The sequence below is a fragment of the Scyliorhinus torazame genome, chromosome 1 (genome assembly GCF_047496885.1).
Source record: "Scyliorhinus torazame isolate Kashiwa2021f chromosome 1, sScyTor2.1, whole genome shotgun sequence".
NCBI lineage: Eukaryota > Metazoa > Chordata > Chondrichthyes > Carcharhiniformes > Scyliorhinidae > Scyliorhinus > Scyliorhinus torazame.
In genome coordinates, this window is record NC_092707.1 from 159,406,410 (window position 1) to 159,425,364 (window position 18,955).

Here is an 18,955-nt window from a genome sequence, read left to right on the forward strand (position 1 = left end):
TTATTTACATACATATTTATTAACATACATTCTCCCCAGGGCAGCACGGTGGCAGTGGGTTAGCACTGCGGCCTCACGGCGCCGAGGTCCCAGGTTTGAATCCCGGCTCTGGGTCACTGTCCGTGTGGAGTTTGCACATTCTTCCTGTGTTTGCATGGGTTTCGCCCCCACAATCCAAAAGATGTGCAGGGTAGGTGGTTTGGCCACGCTAAATTGTCCCTTAGTTGGAAAACTGAATTGGGTACTCTAAATGTAAAAAGAACATACATTCGCCCATTCCCCCCATCCGCCCCACCTTACCGCCCTCCCGTCCCTTCGTTGGTAGTCCCCTCTTCCACCCTAGGCCTGTGCTGGTCGTTGACGTAAACTATCCTGAGATTGGAGGGAGCAGGAAAACTGGGAGCTTTAAGCTATGACGGCTGCTTTAGAAATGACTGTTAACATTGGGACATGAAGAAAATGGATCAGCAGGCCAAAGGAAGAGATATCAGTGCTCAAAGCTTTGGTCAATCACGAAACACGAGTTTTAAGGAAAATTACATATACTGTACTGCACAGAAACAGGCCATTCGGCCCAGTAGGTTTAAGCCAGTATTTTATGTTCCAAATGAGCCGCCTCCTTACTCCACTTCATCGCGCCTGATCATATCCTTCTATTCCTTTCTTCATGTACTTAGTTCCTCATTTCCTTTTAACTGTTTCTGTGTTATTCACCTCAAGAATTTCATAACAAATTACACATTCTAACCATTTTCTGGGTAAACAAATCTCTCCTCAATTCCTTACTGGATTCCTCAGTGATTGTCTTATATTTGCGATGTTTAGATTTTAAAGGAGGAGATGTTGAAGTAAAAGGATTTAAGGATGAATCTCCAGAACAAGGGGCTGGGTTTACTTAAGACGTGGCTGCCAATGGTGTCATGAAAACACTGAACGGATGCACATGTGGTCAAGATTTGGAGCACTGTTTCAAGGCTGGACGATGTTGGGGATGTGAAAACTTGAAATGGTATTGGCAGCCAGCAATCAATGCAGGTCAGTGAATCGGACTTGGTACAGGACCTAACAGTAGATGAGCAAAAGTTTAAACCATAAGACATTGGAACCGAAGTAGGCCACTCAGCCCATCGAGTCTGCTCTGCAATTCAATGAGATCATGGCTGATCCGAAATGATAATCCTCAACTCTACTTTCCAGCCTTATCTCCATAACCCTAGGTACCCTAACCCTAGATACCCTCACTGATTAAAAATCTGTCTATCTCAGCCTTGAACATACTCAATAACCCAGTCTCTACAGCTCTCGGTGGTAAAGAATTCCCCAGGTTCACTACCCTCAGAAACAAATTCCTCATCACCTCTTTTTTAAATGTGCGACCCCTTACTCAGAAATTTTGCCCTCTGGTCCTAGTGTAGCTATCTCAGATGGCCACCTGCAAAGGACCATGGGAATTATGGCCAAGCCAGGACTCAGACAAACTCAGAGCTTGTGTGTATTTGCAACCCAGATAACTAGACGCGATCTAAACCCCCGCTCATTTGCATTCGAATGGCCCATTTCCCCAGAACAATAGGACTGCACTCAAGAAACCGATATAGCCACAGACTGATCGGCGCCACTCCCTTTACTCAGGTAGCCCAAACAGCCAAGGTCAATGACCGCTAAGGACACGCCCAGCCATCAAGGCACCCGCCCCTTTATTGGCCAAAATCGAAGGCAGTGATTGAAGCCTGTCGAGTTATTGTGTCCAAGTTAAGGACCACCCCAAAGAGTGCGAAAACCCAGAGGGATAAGAAGAGACACATCCTGTGCTCGGTCTCGCTTGGATCCGGCCTATACCAACCCAAGTGCAGCATAACGACCAGACAGACAAGTTCAAGACCAACGATCGCTACCAGACGGATGAGGCCACCAGAAACAGAGCCACTTCTTCCACCCAGCCACGCAAGATCCAGACAAAAGCCTTGTCCATCTGCATAGAGCCGGTTGCCCTAAAGTTAAGTATAGGTTATTGTAGTTGTTAGGTGTAGTTTAACTTGTAATGTTTTGTGTTGCATGTCGAAGTAATCCTTGTGTGTAAATAAACCATCTTTGAACTTGAACTGACTCACTGGTTGTGTGGTCCTTTGATCGATATCCAGTAAAGCCTTGTGGTGGTATCATTTGATACCTGGCGACTCTCAAGAGCATCATTATTAATTGGCAACATTATTGGTGGCGATTGGCAACACTAGACAAGAGGAAACATCCTCTCAGCATCTACCCTGTCAAGGCACCCAAGAATCCTATAGGTCTCAATAAGTTCATCCTGTCATTCTTCTAAACACCAATGTGTACAGGCCCAATTTACTCAACCTCTTCTATTAAAAAAAATCCCTCCATACCTGGGATCAGCCTTGTGAACCTTCCCTGGACTGCCTCCAATGGGAGTAAATATTTCCTTAAATAAGGGGACCAAAACTGTTTGCAGTATTCCTGGTGTGGTCTAACCAGTGCCTTCTATAGTTTTAACAGGACTTCCCTATTTTCTTCTGCATTCCCTTTGAAATAAAGGGCAACATTCCATTTGCCTTCCCAATTACCTGATAAACTTTTTTAAAATATAAATTTAGAGTACCCAATCATTTTTTTTCCAATTAAGGGGCAATTTAGCATGGCCAATCCACTTAACCTGCACATCTTTGTGTTGTGGGGGTGAAACCCATGCAGACACGGGGAAAACGTGCAAACTCCACATGGACAGTGACCCAGGGTCGGGATTCGAACGTGCCGCCCTTAAACTTGCATGCTATGTTTTTGTGATTTATGCACGAGGACCCCCAAATCCCCAAATGTGCTGCAGTTTTCTACAGTCTTTCTCCATTTAATGAATATTCTTCTGATCAAAGTACATCACTTCACATTTTTCTACATGTACATTATATCTACTGGATCCTCTTCACCTACCCTGCACATTACCATCTCTAATAAATTTGCAGGGCATGATTTCCCTTTCATGAAGCCATGCTGACTCTACTTGATGATATTATGCATTTCTAAATGCTCTATCACATCCTCTTTGATGGACAATAACATGTTTCCAATGACAGAAGTTAACTGGCCTACAGTTAAGTTGTTTTTTGTCTCCCTCCTTTTTTGTTATTGTCAGTTTTCCCAATCTTGAGTTTTTTTCCCCAGAATTTAAGGATTTTTGGAAGATTACTACCAGTGCATCCACTATCTCCATAGATACTTCCTTTAATATCCTGGGATGCAACCAATCACGTCTAAAGGACTCACCAGTCTTTAGCTCCATTAGTGTTCCTAGTAATTGTTATTGTATTTATTTTCTCCCGCCTTTCCGCCCCTTGATTATTTATTTTTGGAATGTTATTAGTGTCTTCCACCGTGAAGACCGATGCAAAATAGGTCTTTGCATCTGTTTAACTCCTTTGCCATTTCCTGGTTCCCCATTATTATTTTCCCCGTCTCATTCTCTAAAGAGCCTAATGTTCACTTTGGCCTCTTTCTTCCTTTTTATATATTTAAAGAAACTCATGCCGTCCATTTATATATTAATTTCTAGTTTACTCTCATAGTTAATCTTCGCTCTCTATTTTGGTTGTCGTGAGTCATGAACTATTTTCAGAAAGGTCTGCCATTGCTGATCATTCGTCTTTCCTGCTAAACTCCGTTCCCAGTCCACTCCATCCAAGTCTGCCCTCATTCCTTTATAATTACCCTTATTTAAGTGTAGCACAGTTGTTTCTGACCCAGGTTTCTCACTCTCAAATTGAATGTCAAATTCTACCATGTTATGGTCAGTGCTTCTGAGGGGATCTTTTACTCAGATTGTTTATTAAACCTGCCTGATTACACATTACCAAATCCAAAATACCCTGTTCGCTGGTTGGAGCCACAACATATTGTTCTGGGAAACAAAGGTCGGATGATGGAGGGGCCAGCCAGGAGAGCATTGGAATAGCGGACGCTGGAGGTGACAGCAGGCAGGCTGAGACAGGGGTAAAGAGACAGATGGAGTGGAAGGAAGAGCTGCTTTCCAATGGAGGATACAAGATGGTAACTCAAGGTCGTATGGAATGCTGTCTGGTAATGTTCCTCTGAAGTGCCTCTGGACATTTTTACTGAAACAAAGGTGCTAGATATTATAAATGCAAGTTGTGGTTAAGTCTGCTGAAAAAGGGTAAAATTGGTGGGAAAGAGAATCAAGGATGCTTTTCCATTCAACGATCCTTCCTTGTGAGGAATTATCTGACCCCTACTGTCCCCAATCCACATGGCTGAGACTTTGTCTCAAATATGAAAGAACCCACCCAGGATTGCTAAATCTTTCTCTTTCATACATTCACTGACCTGCTTTTTATTTCAGTATCTTTGGCTACTATTTTTGTTGCATCTGTGTATTAAAGAAAACAATACTTTTCTTCGAGGTCTCCCATTCTTTTGTGAAACCCACCAGACTTCTCAAAAAGTAACAGCAGCAATTGCGTAAGTCAGCTACCACTAGAGGTCAGACTTCTACCATATTAAAATGGAAAAATTGGCTTCAACATAGCAGGATGAAACAAGATTGTATACTCCTCAATTGTCTACCTCTTCTCCACTCTCATTTACTTCTGTACCATCTCCCAAAGTGAGCATTCACTATAAGGGGTCCTGTAAAGCAACCAAAGCAACATCAGCGTTCTTGGAGGTAAAGTCTCTCCTCAAGGGAAGTGCTGCTAAATGCAAAGAAACAATGTAGGATTTTGCTGTTTGGGTAATTCCATCTAATGTCTGGCTACAGGGGGGCAGATCTTTCAGTCTGGCTGCACAGGTCAACCACACACTTTCCACCTACAAGATTCCACACTATCCACAGTTCATAAAACCACCCTGAAGCAGCTTCTTCTATTCTCGACTGCCAAATCTGGACCATCAAAACTACATTCCAGTTCAATGCTTGCCAACATTACCTGCCAACTTGTCTCTATTTCACATTATTCCCATCTCTTCAAAGATAGCACCGCCCACCTTCGGTAACCAATCCTTAACTCCAAAGTTGTGACATTCATGGTTGCCTCAGAGCTATATTCACGGCATTCTTTACTGGAAGTTCAGTAATCCGGTTTCACCTCTATCTGCAGGTGACAGACCCCATTGGTTAAAATTCCTCTCTCGATCTCCTCTTTCTCCCACCGTACACACTATTAACCATTTCAGCCTCCTTTTAAGTGTAATCCATTTGTAGGGAACGTCTCTCCTCTGGTTCCACTCATAGCTTTGCAACACTTGCACTACTTTGAACAGAAAAATTTACATAATTGGCCTCCAAGACCTCCTACTCTTACAGGTATCACACCCGGGGGGGGGGGGGGGGGGGGGGGGGTGGTGTTGGCAATCATGGACCTCTATTGGAACAGGCCCTGATTAAGCTTGGCAAAGTTCTGCAGTGGTTGCTTTCTGCAGTATGGTTGACCAGGAATCTCTTCCACTACTTAAAAATAAATTTAAAGTACCCAATTAATTTTTTCAAATTAAGGGGCAATTTAGCGTGGCCAATTCACCTACCCTGCACATCTTTGGGTTGTGGGGGCGAAACTCACGCAAACATGGGGAGAATGTGCAAACTCCACACGGACAGTGACCCAGAACTGGGATCGAACCTGGGTCCTCGGTGCCGTGAGACAGCAGTGCTAATCACTGCACCACCGTGCTGCCCTGAAACCCTTCCACTTTGACACCCTGCCATCAGGCTTCGTTGAAGGATTTACAGACTGATAAGCAACCTGTTTAGCCACATTATGAACACACCTTCCATCGCCATCTACTCCTGAAGTGGGACTTGAACCTGAAGCTCTGGCTCAGAAGGATGCTACCAGTGTGCCACAAGACCTGGGAGCTGGTTTAGCACTCTGGGCTAAATAGCTGGCTTTTAAAGCAGACCAAGGCAGGCCAGCAGCACGGTTCAATTCCCGTACCAGCCTCCCCGAACAGGCGCCGGAATATGGCAACTAGGGGCTTTTCACAGTAACTTCATTTGAAGCCTACTTCTGACAATAAGCGATTTTCATTTTCATTTTCCATGGGTCCACAGGTTAGCTGGTGAAGCACGTACCCAAGCCAGTAGTTAGTTCAATTCACACCTCTTTAACCTGGGGTTACCCCATCTCTGGATCTGTAAAGATTTAATCACCTGCTAATGCTCGCATTCCTAGCATTGTTTGGCATCTTTGAATTTGTCTATATATGTGTTTCTGGAACAGACCTCTTCATTTACCTGAGGAAGGAGCAGCGCTCCGAAAGCTAGTGACATCGAAACAAACCTGTTGGACTTTAACCTGGTCTTGTAAGACTTCGTACTGTGCTCACCCCAGTCCAACGCCGGCATCTCCACATCAGTAGTTAGATGTTACCGTTGATTAGACAATAAAACAGAGTTGTACCATCGACAGCCGTGTTGGATCATTTGTGCATCAGAAAACCCAACACGACAGGGCAGGCGCAGCATGGGTTCATAAAGGCCAGGTCGTGCCTAACTAATTTAGTGGAATTTTTTGAGGACATTACCAGCGTGGTAGATAACGGGGAGCCAATGGATGTGGTATATCTGGATTTCCAGAAAGCCTTTGACAAGGTGCCACACAAAAGGTTGCTGCATAAGATAAAGATGCATGGCATTAAGGGGAAAGTAGTAGCATGGATAGAGGATTGGTTAATTAATAGAAAGCAAAGAGTGGGGATTAATGGGTGTTTCTCTGGTTGGCAATCAGTAGCTAATGGTGTCCCTCAGGGATCAGTGTTGGGCCCACAACTGTTCACAATTTACATAGATGATTTGGAGTTGGGGACCAAGGGCAATGTGTCCAAGTTTGCAGACGACACTAAGATAAGTGGTAAAGCAAAATGTGCAGAGGATACTGGAAGTCTGCAGAGGGATTTGGATAGGCTAAGTGAATGGGCTAGGATCTGGCAGATGGAATACAATGTTGACAAATGTGAGGTTATCCATTTTGGTAGGAATAACAGCAAAAGGGATTATTATTTAAATGATAAAATATTAAAACATGCTGCTGTGCAGAGAGACCTGGGTGTGCTAGTGCATGAGTCGCAAAAAGTTGGTTTACAGGTGGAACAGATGATTAAGAAGGCAAATGGAATGTTGTCCTTCATTGCTAGAGGGATGGAGTTTAAGACTAGGGAGGTTATGCTGCAATTGTATAAGGTGTTAGTGAGGCCACACCTGGAGTATTGTGTTCAGTTTTGGTCTCCTTACTTGAGAAAGGACGTACTGGCACTGGAGGATGTGCAGAGGAGATTCACTAGGTTAATCCCAGAGCTAAAGGGGTTGGATTACGAGAGGTTGAGTAGACTGGGACGGTACTCATTGGAATTTAGAAGGATGAGGGGGGATAGAAACATATAAAATTATGAAGGGAATAGATAGGATAGATGCAGGCAGGTTATTTCCACTGGCGGGTGAAAGCAGAACTAGGGGACATAGCCTCAAAATAAGGGGAAGTAGATTTAGGACTGAGTTTAGGAGGAACTTCTTCACCCAAAGGGTTGTGAATCTATGGAATTCCTTGCCCAGTGAAGCAGTAGAGGCTCCTTCATTAAATGTTTTTAAGATAAAGATAGATAGTTTTTTTGAAGAATAAAGGGATTAAGGGTTATGGTGTTCAGGACGGAAAGTGGAGCTGAGTCCACAAAAGATCAGCCATGATTTCATTGAATGGTGGAGCAGGCTCGAGGGGCCAGGTGGCCTAATCCTGCTCCTAGTTCTTATGTTCTTATGACCTCAGGAAACCTAAATGACTTTGCTGCCCAAGTATTTTCGGAGTAATAGCCATTGTTGCAATCTGGGAAACACGGCAACTAATTTGCTCACAACATAGTCCCACAAACACAATGGCAGTACTGACTAGATAACCTGCAATCAGGGATGTTGGTTTGAGGAACAAATATTGTCCAGGATACAAGGGATAAATCCCCTGTTCTTCAAAATAGTGCCATGAAATCTTTCAACTCCACCCGAGAGGATGGATGGGGCCTTACTTTACTGTCCTGTCTGAAAGGTGGCACCTTCAACAATGCAGCATTCACTCAGTAATCCACTGTACTCAAGTCCTGGAGTAGGACTTAAACCTAAAGCTTTCCACAACAGAGGCAAGAATGCCACTGAGCCAAAAGGAGGGAGGTACAGAAATGCAAGTACTTCTTGTGATGAAGGGAACAAATAAAAGAATCAATTGCAATGGAAACAGTCCTGTGATACAAATGAGGAATGAGAAGAATCATAATGGGCAAGTTACAAAGGGCAAAAAAGTCAGGTTTGTGCCAGTTTAAGGCCCCCCACTAATTGCAGGTCAAACGCAGAGCAGGTTGAGAATGAATCTCCCCACAATTGTGAAAACTGAACTGTGTCTCATTCGGTCTGTACACCATCTTTATTCCTGCCTCAGCTATTCTATCAGTGAAACGTTCACCGAAAGTATTGTCGTCTCTGGACTCAACTATTTCAACACTCTTCACTGGCCTCTGTTTTGCAGCATCTGTAAACTGAAATTCTTACAAAACTCTGATGTCCGATAACCAATCTCAAATTCCCGAGCAGCCAACAACCTCTGTGCTCAATGACCTATAATGGCTCCCAATCACTTGCTTTTAAAACTTTGCAATCCTGAGTTCAACACCCTCCAAGGCCTCAACTCCTCTCTATTCCTGTAATCTCCACCAGTTGATCATCCACACAAGATCCCTGCACTCTAACTCCAGCCTCTTGGACATCCTGATTTTAATCATTCCATTATTGGCAGCTGGGCCCCTAGCTCTGGAATTTTCTCCCCCCAAACCTCTACCTCGCCCTCTCCTCCTCGGACTTTGAAATACTCTTTAAATCCTACTTCAATGACCATCTTTTGGTCACCTGTCCTAATAATGCCTTATGTAGCTCAGCATCAAATTCTGTTTCATTGCTGCCTCATGACCCTGGTTCGATCCCGGCCTGGGTCATTGTCCTTGTCGAGTCTGCACATTTTCCCAGTCTCTGCGTGGGTCTCACCACCACAACCCAAAAAGATGTGCAGGGTAGGTGGAATGGTCACACTAGATTTCACCGTAGAATTTTTTTAAAAATAAATTTAAAAAGCATTGAATTTTGTTTGACAAAGCTGCTGACAATACTATGCTAAAGGTGCTATATGAATGCAATATGCGGTTGTTGTTTCCCAGGAACGAAAGCAGAGGTGTGGAATCCTGAAAGCCCTTCCAACATTTAAAGCAGCAAGGTGACCGGGAAGGTCCATCTCATGAATGGGATTAATTTGCTATTAAGAATATAGCTTATGCAAGTTTTTAAATGTTTGATTTATTGTAGGACCAACCACCAGCAGGAGGAATTTTTTAAAAAAGTGATAATTTTTTAAAGGATTTATCTGTACTCAGGAGTTCCTAGATTTCAGAAGGGAATGACCTGCTGCAGAGGTGTGTAGAGGGGCAGGGAATGGTAAAGGGAGGGATGGAGCAACAACAACTTGTGCATTTAAATAGCACCTTTAATGAGGTAAAACTTTCTAAGGTGCTTTTACACATGTTGAGATACAGAATTTGACAGTCACAGTCAATAGATTAAAAGTAACGTGTCTCGGGCGGCACAATGGTTAGCACTGCTGCTTCGCGGCACCGAGGACCCAAGTTTGAACCCAACCCTGGGTCACTGTCCGTGTGGAGTTTGCACATTCTCCACGTGTCTGCGTGGGTCTCATCCCCACAACTTAAAGATGTGCAGTGTAAGTGGATTGGCCACGCTAAAATGCCCCCAATTCGAAAAAACTAATTGGGTACATGAATTTTTAAAAAAAGTTTTAATAAAATAACGTGTTTCATGATGGTCTAAATCACACATTTGGACAGGACAACAACTTGGTCAAAGAAGCAGCTTTCAAGGAGTTACTTAGGGAGGAAGGGAGTGGGGCAGAGAAGTTTTGGGAAGGGGAATTTTAAATCTTGGGGTCCAGGAAGGTGAAGGCACAGCCACCAATGTTGCAGCAAAGGAGATTGGGGTGCCCAAAGGGGCAGAATTGTATGGCTGAAAGGGCTGTAGCTGCAGGATCTCCTGTGAGCTGGACCTTTTCAGGGTCTGAGCAATTGCAGCAATTGTGTGCAGCAGTTGACCAGCATTAGAATACAACTCTAACAGTGTGTAGATACAGAAGGGTCACTTTCCCAAACACAAGGTCTTATTAAACTATCTTTCCAGACTTGCGTTCGTCGGGCTGTCAGGTTACAGGGTTGGGGGAAGAGAAAAATGACAAAAGCCCACGCACCCCTTTACAGGCCTGCCCACACTATAGAGTCGGCCGCTGTCCCAACTTCCAGGAATGGCACACAGATTGTTTCCAGCGCAGAAATGTTCCTGCTCTGTACAATACTGCCCATTCAGGAGTGAAAATTGAGTGGTCAATTCATGGTGCCAAAGAATGACTGCCCTATCACAGCAGAAAAATATTAAATAGCAATAAATTTGAAGTCCGTGATTTCTCAAGTAATAGAACTGAAATGTTTTAAATTACTAAAACTTGTATCTGTAGATTGATTGTAATGTAATAAAATGTCAGAAGGTGCTTCAGAGGGGCATTATAAAACAAAAAGACAATCCGGAAGTTTAATCAAAGAGATAAGTTTTAAGCGGCATCTTAAAGGAAGAGTGAGAGAGAGAGAGAGGTTGAGAGACCGAGGTTTAGAGGGACAACACCGGAGCTGAGGGCCCAGATGGCTAACGGCAAACATGTTGCAAGAGACTTGACAGTCCCACTGACTCTCTATTACCCAAGATGGAAAATCCCAGGCTCAATCCCTGATCACTACCAAAAGAGGTGGCATCAACCAGACATTGTAGGAGGAATGTTAAAATTGATTTCCTCGCCTTTTGGGTTGAAAGAATCAAATCAGCCAATGTCTTCTGCCCAATCACCCTCCACAGGTAATGCTCGAACTATGCGTGTGGACATCAACGAATGGCAGGATAGGTATTGGCTGTGCCACTCCCAAAGTCGAGTGGCTAGATGGCACACTGGTTTAGATATTTTGTCAGTGCTGTGGGAGGAAAGGTAGACAACGGTGACAGCAGTAAGGTGGGGCAGGGGGGGTCGCAGAAAAGACAGCACAAGGCGGAAAAGGGAGAAATATGCAGGTGGTGATATAGACAATGAAGAAAAAAATTGAAGATGCACATTTTAAATTGTAACCAGATTCCATACCATCTTGAAGAATTGATTGGTATCTGCAGTGAAACTGCATCTTAGTTTCTTTTTATAAATTTAGAGTATCCAACTATTTTTTCTTCCAATTAAGGGGCAATTTAGTGTGGCCAATCTACCCAACCTGCACATTTTTGGGTTGTGGGAGTGGAGCTAACGCAGACTTGGGGAGAATGTGCAAACTCCACACGGACAGCGACCCAGAACCGGGATTCGAACCCGGGTCCTCAGCGCTGCAGTCCCAGCGCTATCCACTGCGCCACATGCCGCCCTAAACTGCATCTTAGTTGACTGTTTCTTGCTGAATTCAAGGTCGGAGTCTATTTACTGCCCTCTGAGATGGCCTAGCAGGTCACTCTGTTCAAGGGCAATTATTCGGCATGGGCAATAGATGCTGGCATTGCCAGTGATACCCACATCCCTTGAAAGAACAAATTAAGTCAGGGCGTTAATAAAATGCCGGCCCAAAATTCAAACTGCGCACCAATAAAATAGCTTCTACCTTGAAACCGGATCTTGTGTTAAAGGAACTTTGTCTTATTTTTGAAGACCTGCTGAGCAGCAATTAAGTCCTTCTCACAATAATGACATTTTCAGGCAAGGTCAAGCATCTTCTGCAGACTTGGCACAACTTCAAACTGATTTTCGAATGATAGATTTTTCACACAATATTTGGCTGACTTTGGCCATGAGCATTCTAGGCAGACATTTCCATCCCAACCAAAAGTGTGAGTGTGATCTTGGATCAAACACTTGTACACAGAAGGCACTCAATGTTCTTTGATGTATTACTCTGTTCAGTGCTGCAGATACAGCACCCACTCATGCACATTGTGCACAAAGCCCAACCCAGGGCAGCATAGTGACAGAACACATGGAAACTCCAACACATCATTCCAATACACAAACAAATACTGAGAGCAAAGTAGGGCATTCAGGAAGGGAGTAAAATAGCTGAGGGAAGAGGAGAGAGAGAGAGGGCCGCCACGGGGAGGGGAGAGAGAGAGGGCCGCCAGGTGGAGGGGAGAGAGGGGGCCGTCAGGGAGAGGAGAGAGAGATCTGGCAGGGGGAGGAGAGAGAGAGCCGGCAGGGGGAGGAGAGAGCGAGCCGGCAGGGGGAGGAGAGAGCGAGCCGCCAGGGGGAGGAGGGAGAGAGCCGCCAGGGGGAGGAGAGAGGGGGCCGCCAGGGGGAGGAGAGAGGGGGCCGCCAGGGGGAGGAGAGAGGGGACCGCCAAGGGGAGGAGAGAGGGGGCCGCCAGGGGGAGGAGAGAGGGGGCCGCCAGGGGGAGGAGAGAGGGGGCCGCCAGGGGGAGGAGAGAGGGGGCCGCCAGGGGGAGGAGTGAGGGGGCCGCCAGGGGGAGGAGAGAGGGGGCCGCCAGGGGGAGGAGAGAGGGGGCCGCCAGGGGGAGGAGAGAGGGGGCCGCCAGGGGGAGGAGAGAGGGGGCCGCCAGGGGGAGGAGAGAGGGGGCCGCCAGGGGGAGGAGGGGGAGAACCGGCAGGGGGAGGAGAGAGAGGGCCGCCAGCGGGAGGAGAGAGAGGGCCGCCAGGGGGAAGAGAGAGAGGGGGCCGCCAGGGGGAGGAGAGAGTGGGCCGCCAGGGGAGAAGAGAGAGGGCCGCCAGGGGGAGGAGAGGGCCGCCAGGGGGAGGAGAGAGAGGGCCGCCAGGGGGAGGAGAGAGAGGGCCGCCAGGGGGAGGAGAGAGAGGGCCGCCAGCGGGAGGAGAGAGAGGGCCGCCAGCGGGAGGAGAGAGCGGGCCGCCAGCGGGAGGAGAGAGAGGGCCGCCAGGGGGAGGAGAGAGAGGGCCGCCAGGGGGAGGAGAGAGAGGGCCGCCAGGGGGAGGAGAGAGAGGGCCGCCAGGGGGAGGAGAGAGAGGGCCGCCAGGGGCAGGAAAGAGAGGGCGGCCTGCGGGAGGAGAGAGGGGGCCGCCAGGGGGAGGAGAGAGGGGGCCGCCAGGGGGAGGAGAGAGGGGGCCGCCAGGAGTAGGAGAGAATGGGCCACCAGGGGGAGGAGAGAGGGGGCATGTTGAGGGAGGAGAGAGAGGGCCGCCAGCGGGAGGAGCGAGAGGGCCGTCAGGGGGAGGAGAGAGGGGGGCCGCCAGGGGGAGGAGCGAGAGGGCCGCCAGGGGGAGGAGCGAGAGGGCCGCCAGGGGGAGGAGCGAGAGGGCCGCCAGGGGGAGGAGAGAGGGGGCCGCCAGGGGGAGGAGAGAGGGGGCCGCCAGGTGGAGGAGAGAGGGGGCCGCCAGGGGGAGGAGAGAGGGGGCCGCCAGGGGGAGGAGAGAGGGGGCCGCCAGGGGGAGGAGAGAGGGGGCCGCCAGGGGGAGGAGAGAGGGGGCCGCCAGGGGGAGGAGAGAGGGGGCCGCCAGGGGGAGGAGAGAGGGGGCCGCCAGGGGGAGGAGAGAGGGGGCCGCCAGGGGGAGGAGAGAGGGGGCCGCCAGGGGGAGGAGAGAGGGGGCCGCCAGGGGGAGGAGAGAGGGGGCCGCCAGGGGGAGGAGAGAGGGGGCCGCCAGGGGGTGGAGCGAGAGGGCCGCCAGGGGGAGGAGCGAGAGGGCCGCCAGGGGGAGGAGCGAGGGGGCCGCCAGGGGGAGGAGCGAGGGGGCCGCCAGGGGGAGGAGAGAGGGGGCCGCCAGGGGGAGGAGAGAGGGGGCCGCCAGGGGGAGGAGAGAGGGGGCCGCCAGGGGGAGGAGAGAGGGGGCCGCCAGGTGGAGGAGAGAGGGGGCCGCCAGGGGGAGGAGAGAGGGGGCCGCCAGGGGGAGGAGAGAGGGGGCCGCCAGGGAGAGGAGAGAGGGGGCCGCCAGGGGGAGGAGAGAGGGGGCCGCCAGGGGGAGGAGAGAGGGGGCCGCCAGGGGGAGGAGAGAGGGGGCCGCCAGGGGGAGGAGAGAGGGGGCCGCCAGGGGGAGGAGAGAGGGGGCCGCCAGGGGGAGGAGAGAGGGGGCCGCCAGGGGGAGGAGAGAGGGGGCCGCCAGGGGGAGGAGAGAGGGGGCCGCCAGGGGGAGGAGAGAGGGGGCCGCCAGGGGGAGGAGAGAGGGGGCCGCCAGGGGGAGGAGAGAGGGGGCCGCCAGGGGGAGGAGAGAGGGGGCCGCCAGGGGGAGGAGAGAGGGGGCCGCCAGGGGGAGGAGAGAGGGGGCCGCCAGGGGGAGGAGAGAGGGGGCCGCCAGGGGGAGGAGAGAGGGGGCCGCCAGGGGGAGGAGAGAGGGGGCCGCCAGGGGGAGGAGAGAGGGGGCCGCCAGGGGGAGGAGAGAGGGGGCCGCCAGGGGGAGGAGAGAGGGGGCCGCCAGGGGGAGGAGAGAGGGGGCCGCCAGGGGGAGGAGAGAGGGGGCCGCCAGGGGGAGGAGAGAGGGGGCCGCCAGGGAGAGGAGAGAGGGGGCCGCCAGGGGGAGGAGAGAGGGGGCCGCCAGGGGGAGGAGAGAGGGGGCCGCCAGGGGGAGGAGAGAGGGGGCCGCCAGGGGGAGGAGAGAGGGGGCCGCCAGGGGGAGGAGAGAGGGGGCCGCCAGGGGGAGGAGAGAGGGGGCCGCCAGGGGGAGGAGAGAGGGGGCCGCCAGGGGGAGGAGAGAGGGGGCCGCCAGGGGGAGGAGAGAGGGGGCCGCCAGGGGGAGGAGAGAGGGGGCCGCCAGGGGGAGGAGAGAGGGGGCCGCCAGGGGGAGGAGAGAGGGGGCCGCCAGGGGGAGGAGAGAGGGGGCCGCCAGGGGGAGGAGAGAGGGGGCCGCCAGGGGGAGGAGAGAGGGGGCCGCCTGGGGGAGGAGAGAGGGGGCCGCCAGGGGGAGGAGAGAGGGGGCCGCCAGGGGGAGGAGAGAGGGGGCCGCCAGGGGGGGGGAGAGAGGGGGCCGCCAGGGGGAGGAGAGGGGGCCGCCAGGGGGAGGAGAGGGGGCCGCCAGGGGAGGAGAGAGAGGGCCGCCAGGGGTAGGAGAGAGGGGGTCACCAGGGGCAAGAGAGATAAGTCATCAGGGGGAGTAAAGAGATGGGTCGTCAGTGGGAGGAGAGAGATGGGTAAGTGGTAACAGATCCTGTTCCACAGAAACAGGTAATGGAGACAATCCAAACATCTCAGATTTCTCTCACCAGAATTAAAGTCCAGGCCAGAACAAAACTTTCCATTCCAATGTAGTTCTTTGGGTTGACTTGAAATCAAATACAGCAATGGCCGGTGTAGTAAGGAGAAAATAAAAGTCACAGCGGTGAGATTGTTCCTGAGTTATGTTGTCAGTGCAGTGTTGGGGGGTTTTACTTTGTGATGAACAATACTAGACATAATTGGGGAGGAAGCAAACTGCTGACACTGGGTGCCTGAAACCAAGCTGCTCCATTTCCAACACTAACATTGCACACATCTTGATGAGTTCAATAATACGTCCAAGGAATTAAATGAGGAATTCAACTTGGGAGAACAATTTGTAGTAATCCAAATTGCAAGGTGCTTTTAAGTTGGGATCATTTTCTAAGTTGTCCTGCAATTAGAAAATGTGATGGTCCCTTGCACATGGTCCATCCACAGTAATAAGCTGGAACCTGCTCATTGACCAGAATAATTGACAGGATGCGGCTCATACGGCCGCTGGTAGGACAGATTTTTGGGAAATGAGAGATGAAGAATGGGGGAAGGAGAAAGACAGCCTTTCATAATTGGAGTGATAAATTTCAAACTACAAATTAATTGGTTTTTTTATCATGTATTGCAGCTCACACTCAAATGCACTTGGTCCCATTCAGGAGATCAAGCAAGCACATCTCTGCTGTCATGATTGGTTTTGAGATCCGTGCATTAGGACTCAAGAGCATGAACCAGTATTAAATCAATAGATATCAGCTGGAGTGTTTCCAGGTTGAGTCACAGACATGCTATTTGCAAATCGCATTAGTGAGACTACAACAGTAGTTTGTCATCAGATTACACCCTTGCTATCCATCACTTGGAGCTAGGACTGTTACAGGAACAGGCAAAGCATTTACCAGAACATTTCTGAATTGTATTGCAGTCATAATGACGGAGTCTGTCCTGAACGACAATGGGAAATAGCAGAAGCAGGAAGAGTGTTTGGGGTACAATGATAGCACAATACTAGTCACGTAATGGTGATATTCCTCTGCCCTGTCTGCTCAAACTAGGATGTTACCTTTTATCCAGTACATTGCAAATTCACCCTGATTCTTCCCATTCGCCAACAGATATCAAATATAGTCAGCCTCTGGAAAGGTGTTGGCCATGGCTCATTTAGTAGCTCTCCAACCAGAATCAGGTGGTTGGGGCGGTATTGCCATCAGCTGTCTAGGCCCCAAGCTCCAGAGTGGCCTCTCTAAATATCTGCCTCTTTTAACTTTGCTCTGCTCTCCTCCTTTTTACGGTAGAGCAAGATAGATTCTTGATTAACAAAGAGGTGGAGGGGTGGAGGTAAGTGTTGTGTTTGTTTGTTTTTTGGTATTTTCGGTGGTCTGTGAAGAGAGCTGTTCGGGGAAATATCTATTTTTGCACTATGTTAATGTTTAACGCCTATTGTTCTTTTTCTGTTTTTGTTATAAAATTTTACAAATACTTCAATAAAAATATTTTTAAAAAACAAAAAAAAACAAAGAGGTGGAAGGTTATCGAGCGTAGGCAGGAATGCATGGCTAAGATCCATGATCTTATTGAATGGCAGAGCAGGCCCGAGGGCCAACTGGCCTACTCCTGCTTCTAATTCGTATGATCATATGTATGTTCGTATCACCCATCAACATCAACAAAAAGGTCCTACTTTGTGTTTACAAATCCTTCTATCCTCCAGCCCAACGTTTTTGGTATGATCTTCTCGGCCCCAATCTCAAGACTTTGCTGTTCCAACTCTACGTTGCTGCTGGCACAGAAACACAAGTTGTCACTGGTATTGTCTCCTGATTCCTTGACTTGGTCAGAAGCCAATTTTCTAGTATTGACATTGGAATTCTCTGGAATTCTCTTCCACGATTCTCTGCTACTGGTTCTATTCCTCCCTTCAAAATCTTAAATTTCTCACTTCAATGGTGTTGCCAGCTCCAATATGCCCCATTACCTGCATCCCCCCCCCCTCCGGTAGAACACTGTGAAAGCCAGCTAGAATAGTGCAAGTAAGTGCTGACGTTGTCAAGAAGGCTGTCCCAACAGGTTGAAAAAGCGATAAACCAAGCCTGGTTGTTGCGCGCTTTGTTTAAACAGCTACAGGACATTAGAAAGAACTTACAGTTAAAACTTGCAGAACTTAGTACGTTCTCAGGAATGCCAAGGCCCCTTCACAACTAATGAAGTACTTTTGAAGTGCAATCACTGTACATTAGCAAAGACAAAAGTGAATTTGCATACAGCAAGCTAAACAGCAGCAGTTCAACTGATAATTGACTTATTTTGGTGGTGTCTGTTCTATTTCAGAAAGCTAGTTGATGAAGGATGTTGCTGGAGCCATTCTTTACTCAATCTTACATTTACTATTATAAGGTGAAACATTACAGCAATACATCTTCAAACTCAATGTTACCAGTTTCAATAAGTGTCTCTACATGTGTTCAAGAAAAAACTTGATTAATGCCCTTCACCTGCTTACCACCTGAACAGGTTTAATGCTTCATTTGAGACAGCACTGCAGAACATGGAGTATTCCTCAGTGTCACACAAGAGTATGCACCTGAATCATACCTTCATTTTGCTTGCACCCATGACCTACTTTAGAGGCAAGAGTGATACCAAATGAGCTAAACTTACAAGATTTGAACTCCATAATTGCAAAGGTATTGGGCCCATAAACCCAATGAGATGGTGTCACTGGTAAAGACTGCACTTCTGTAATAATCTACCTATTCCTCAAGGTATCAAAACTTTTTTTCTGCCTGCACAGGAATATGGAAAAGTACATATTGTGGAATTTTGAAGGCAGCTTATAAAGTTGATGTTGTTGGTCCATGACTGACACTTAACCTCTTGCTTACAGTCAGTGGACCAGCTATTGCAATGGCAAGCATGATTGATGCAGAATAAATTACAATTTCCTTAATGGTTCACAAAACTACTTGAGTGTGTGGAATGTAAAAGGGAGCATAATTTTCATCAGTAAAGCACAAAACATTAGGTGAACAATATTAGGGCAATGCAAGTTCTTTGGTTGACTTGAAATATATTTATATACATGTGGAAGAGCAACAAAAATGCTAATTGTTTGGGTATTACCACTGGTCCCAAAGCAATTTAAACTTATATCAGACCTGGTTAGACCAAACTTGGGAGTATCATATACAGTTCTGGTCACCTTAATTAGAAAAAACAATAGGGGAACTTATAAAGAGCAGAGAAGATTTACAAGGATGATACCAGAACCACATGCCTATACCCATCAGGAAAGAATCAAGAGGCTGGATCTCCATCCTCAAAACAAAGTTGAGGTAATCAATACAAGATAGTAACCAAGAAATACATTAGGGAATTCAGAAGAAACCTCTTTACCCAGAGAGTGGTGAGAATGTGGAATTCACTACCATAGGGAGTAATTAAGGCCGACGATATAGAAATGTTAAAGGGAAGGCTAGATAAGCATAGGAGTAAGAAAGAAATAGAGCATAAGATCAGGAAGGATGGGAGGAGTAGAGATACTAACATAGTGTGAGTCAAATGGTCCATTTCTGTGCTGTAAATTGTATGAGATTCTATGTAATAAGTACAATAGCTCATTTGATTATTAAACTGGTCTGACTAGTGGGACAGAACCATAAAGGCCTCGACAGTA

At 48.4% G+C, this 18,955-nt stretch overlaps 1 protein-coding gene across 6 annotated transcripts in view; it reads right to left on the bottom strand.

Annotated features, from left to right (window-relative positions):
• The window catches only part of LOC140415638 (phosphatase and actin regulator 4-like), a 372,692-nt gene that overhangs the window by 104,657 nt on the left and 249,080 nt on the right, over positions 1 to 18,955 (bottom strand). The window lies entirely within an intron of this gene.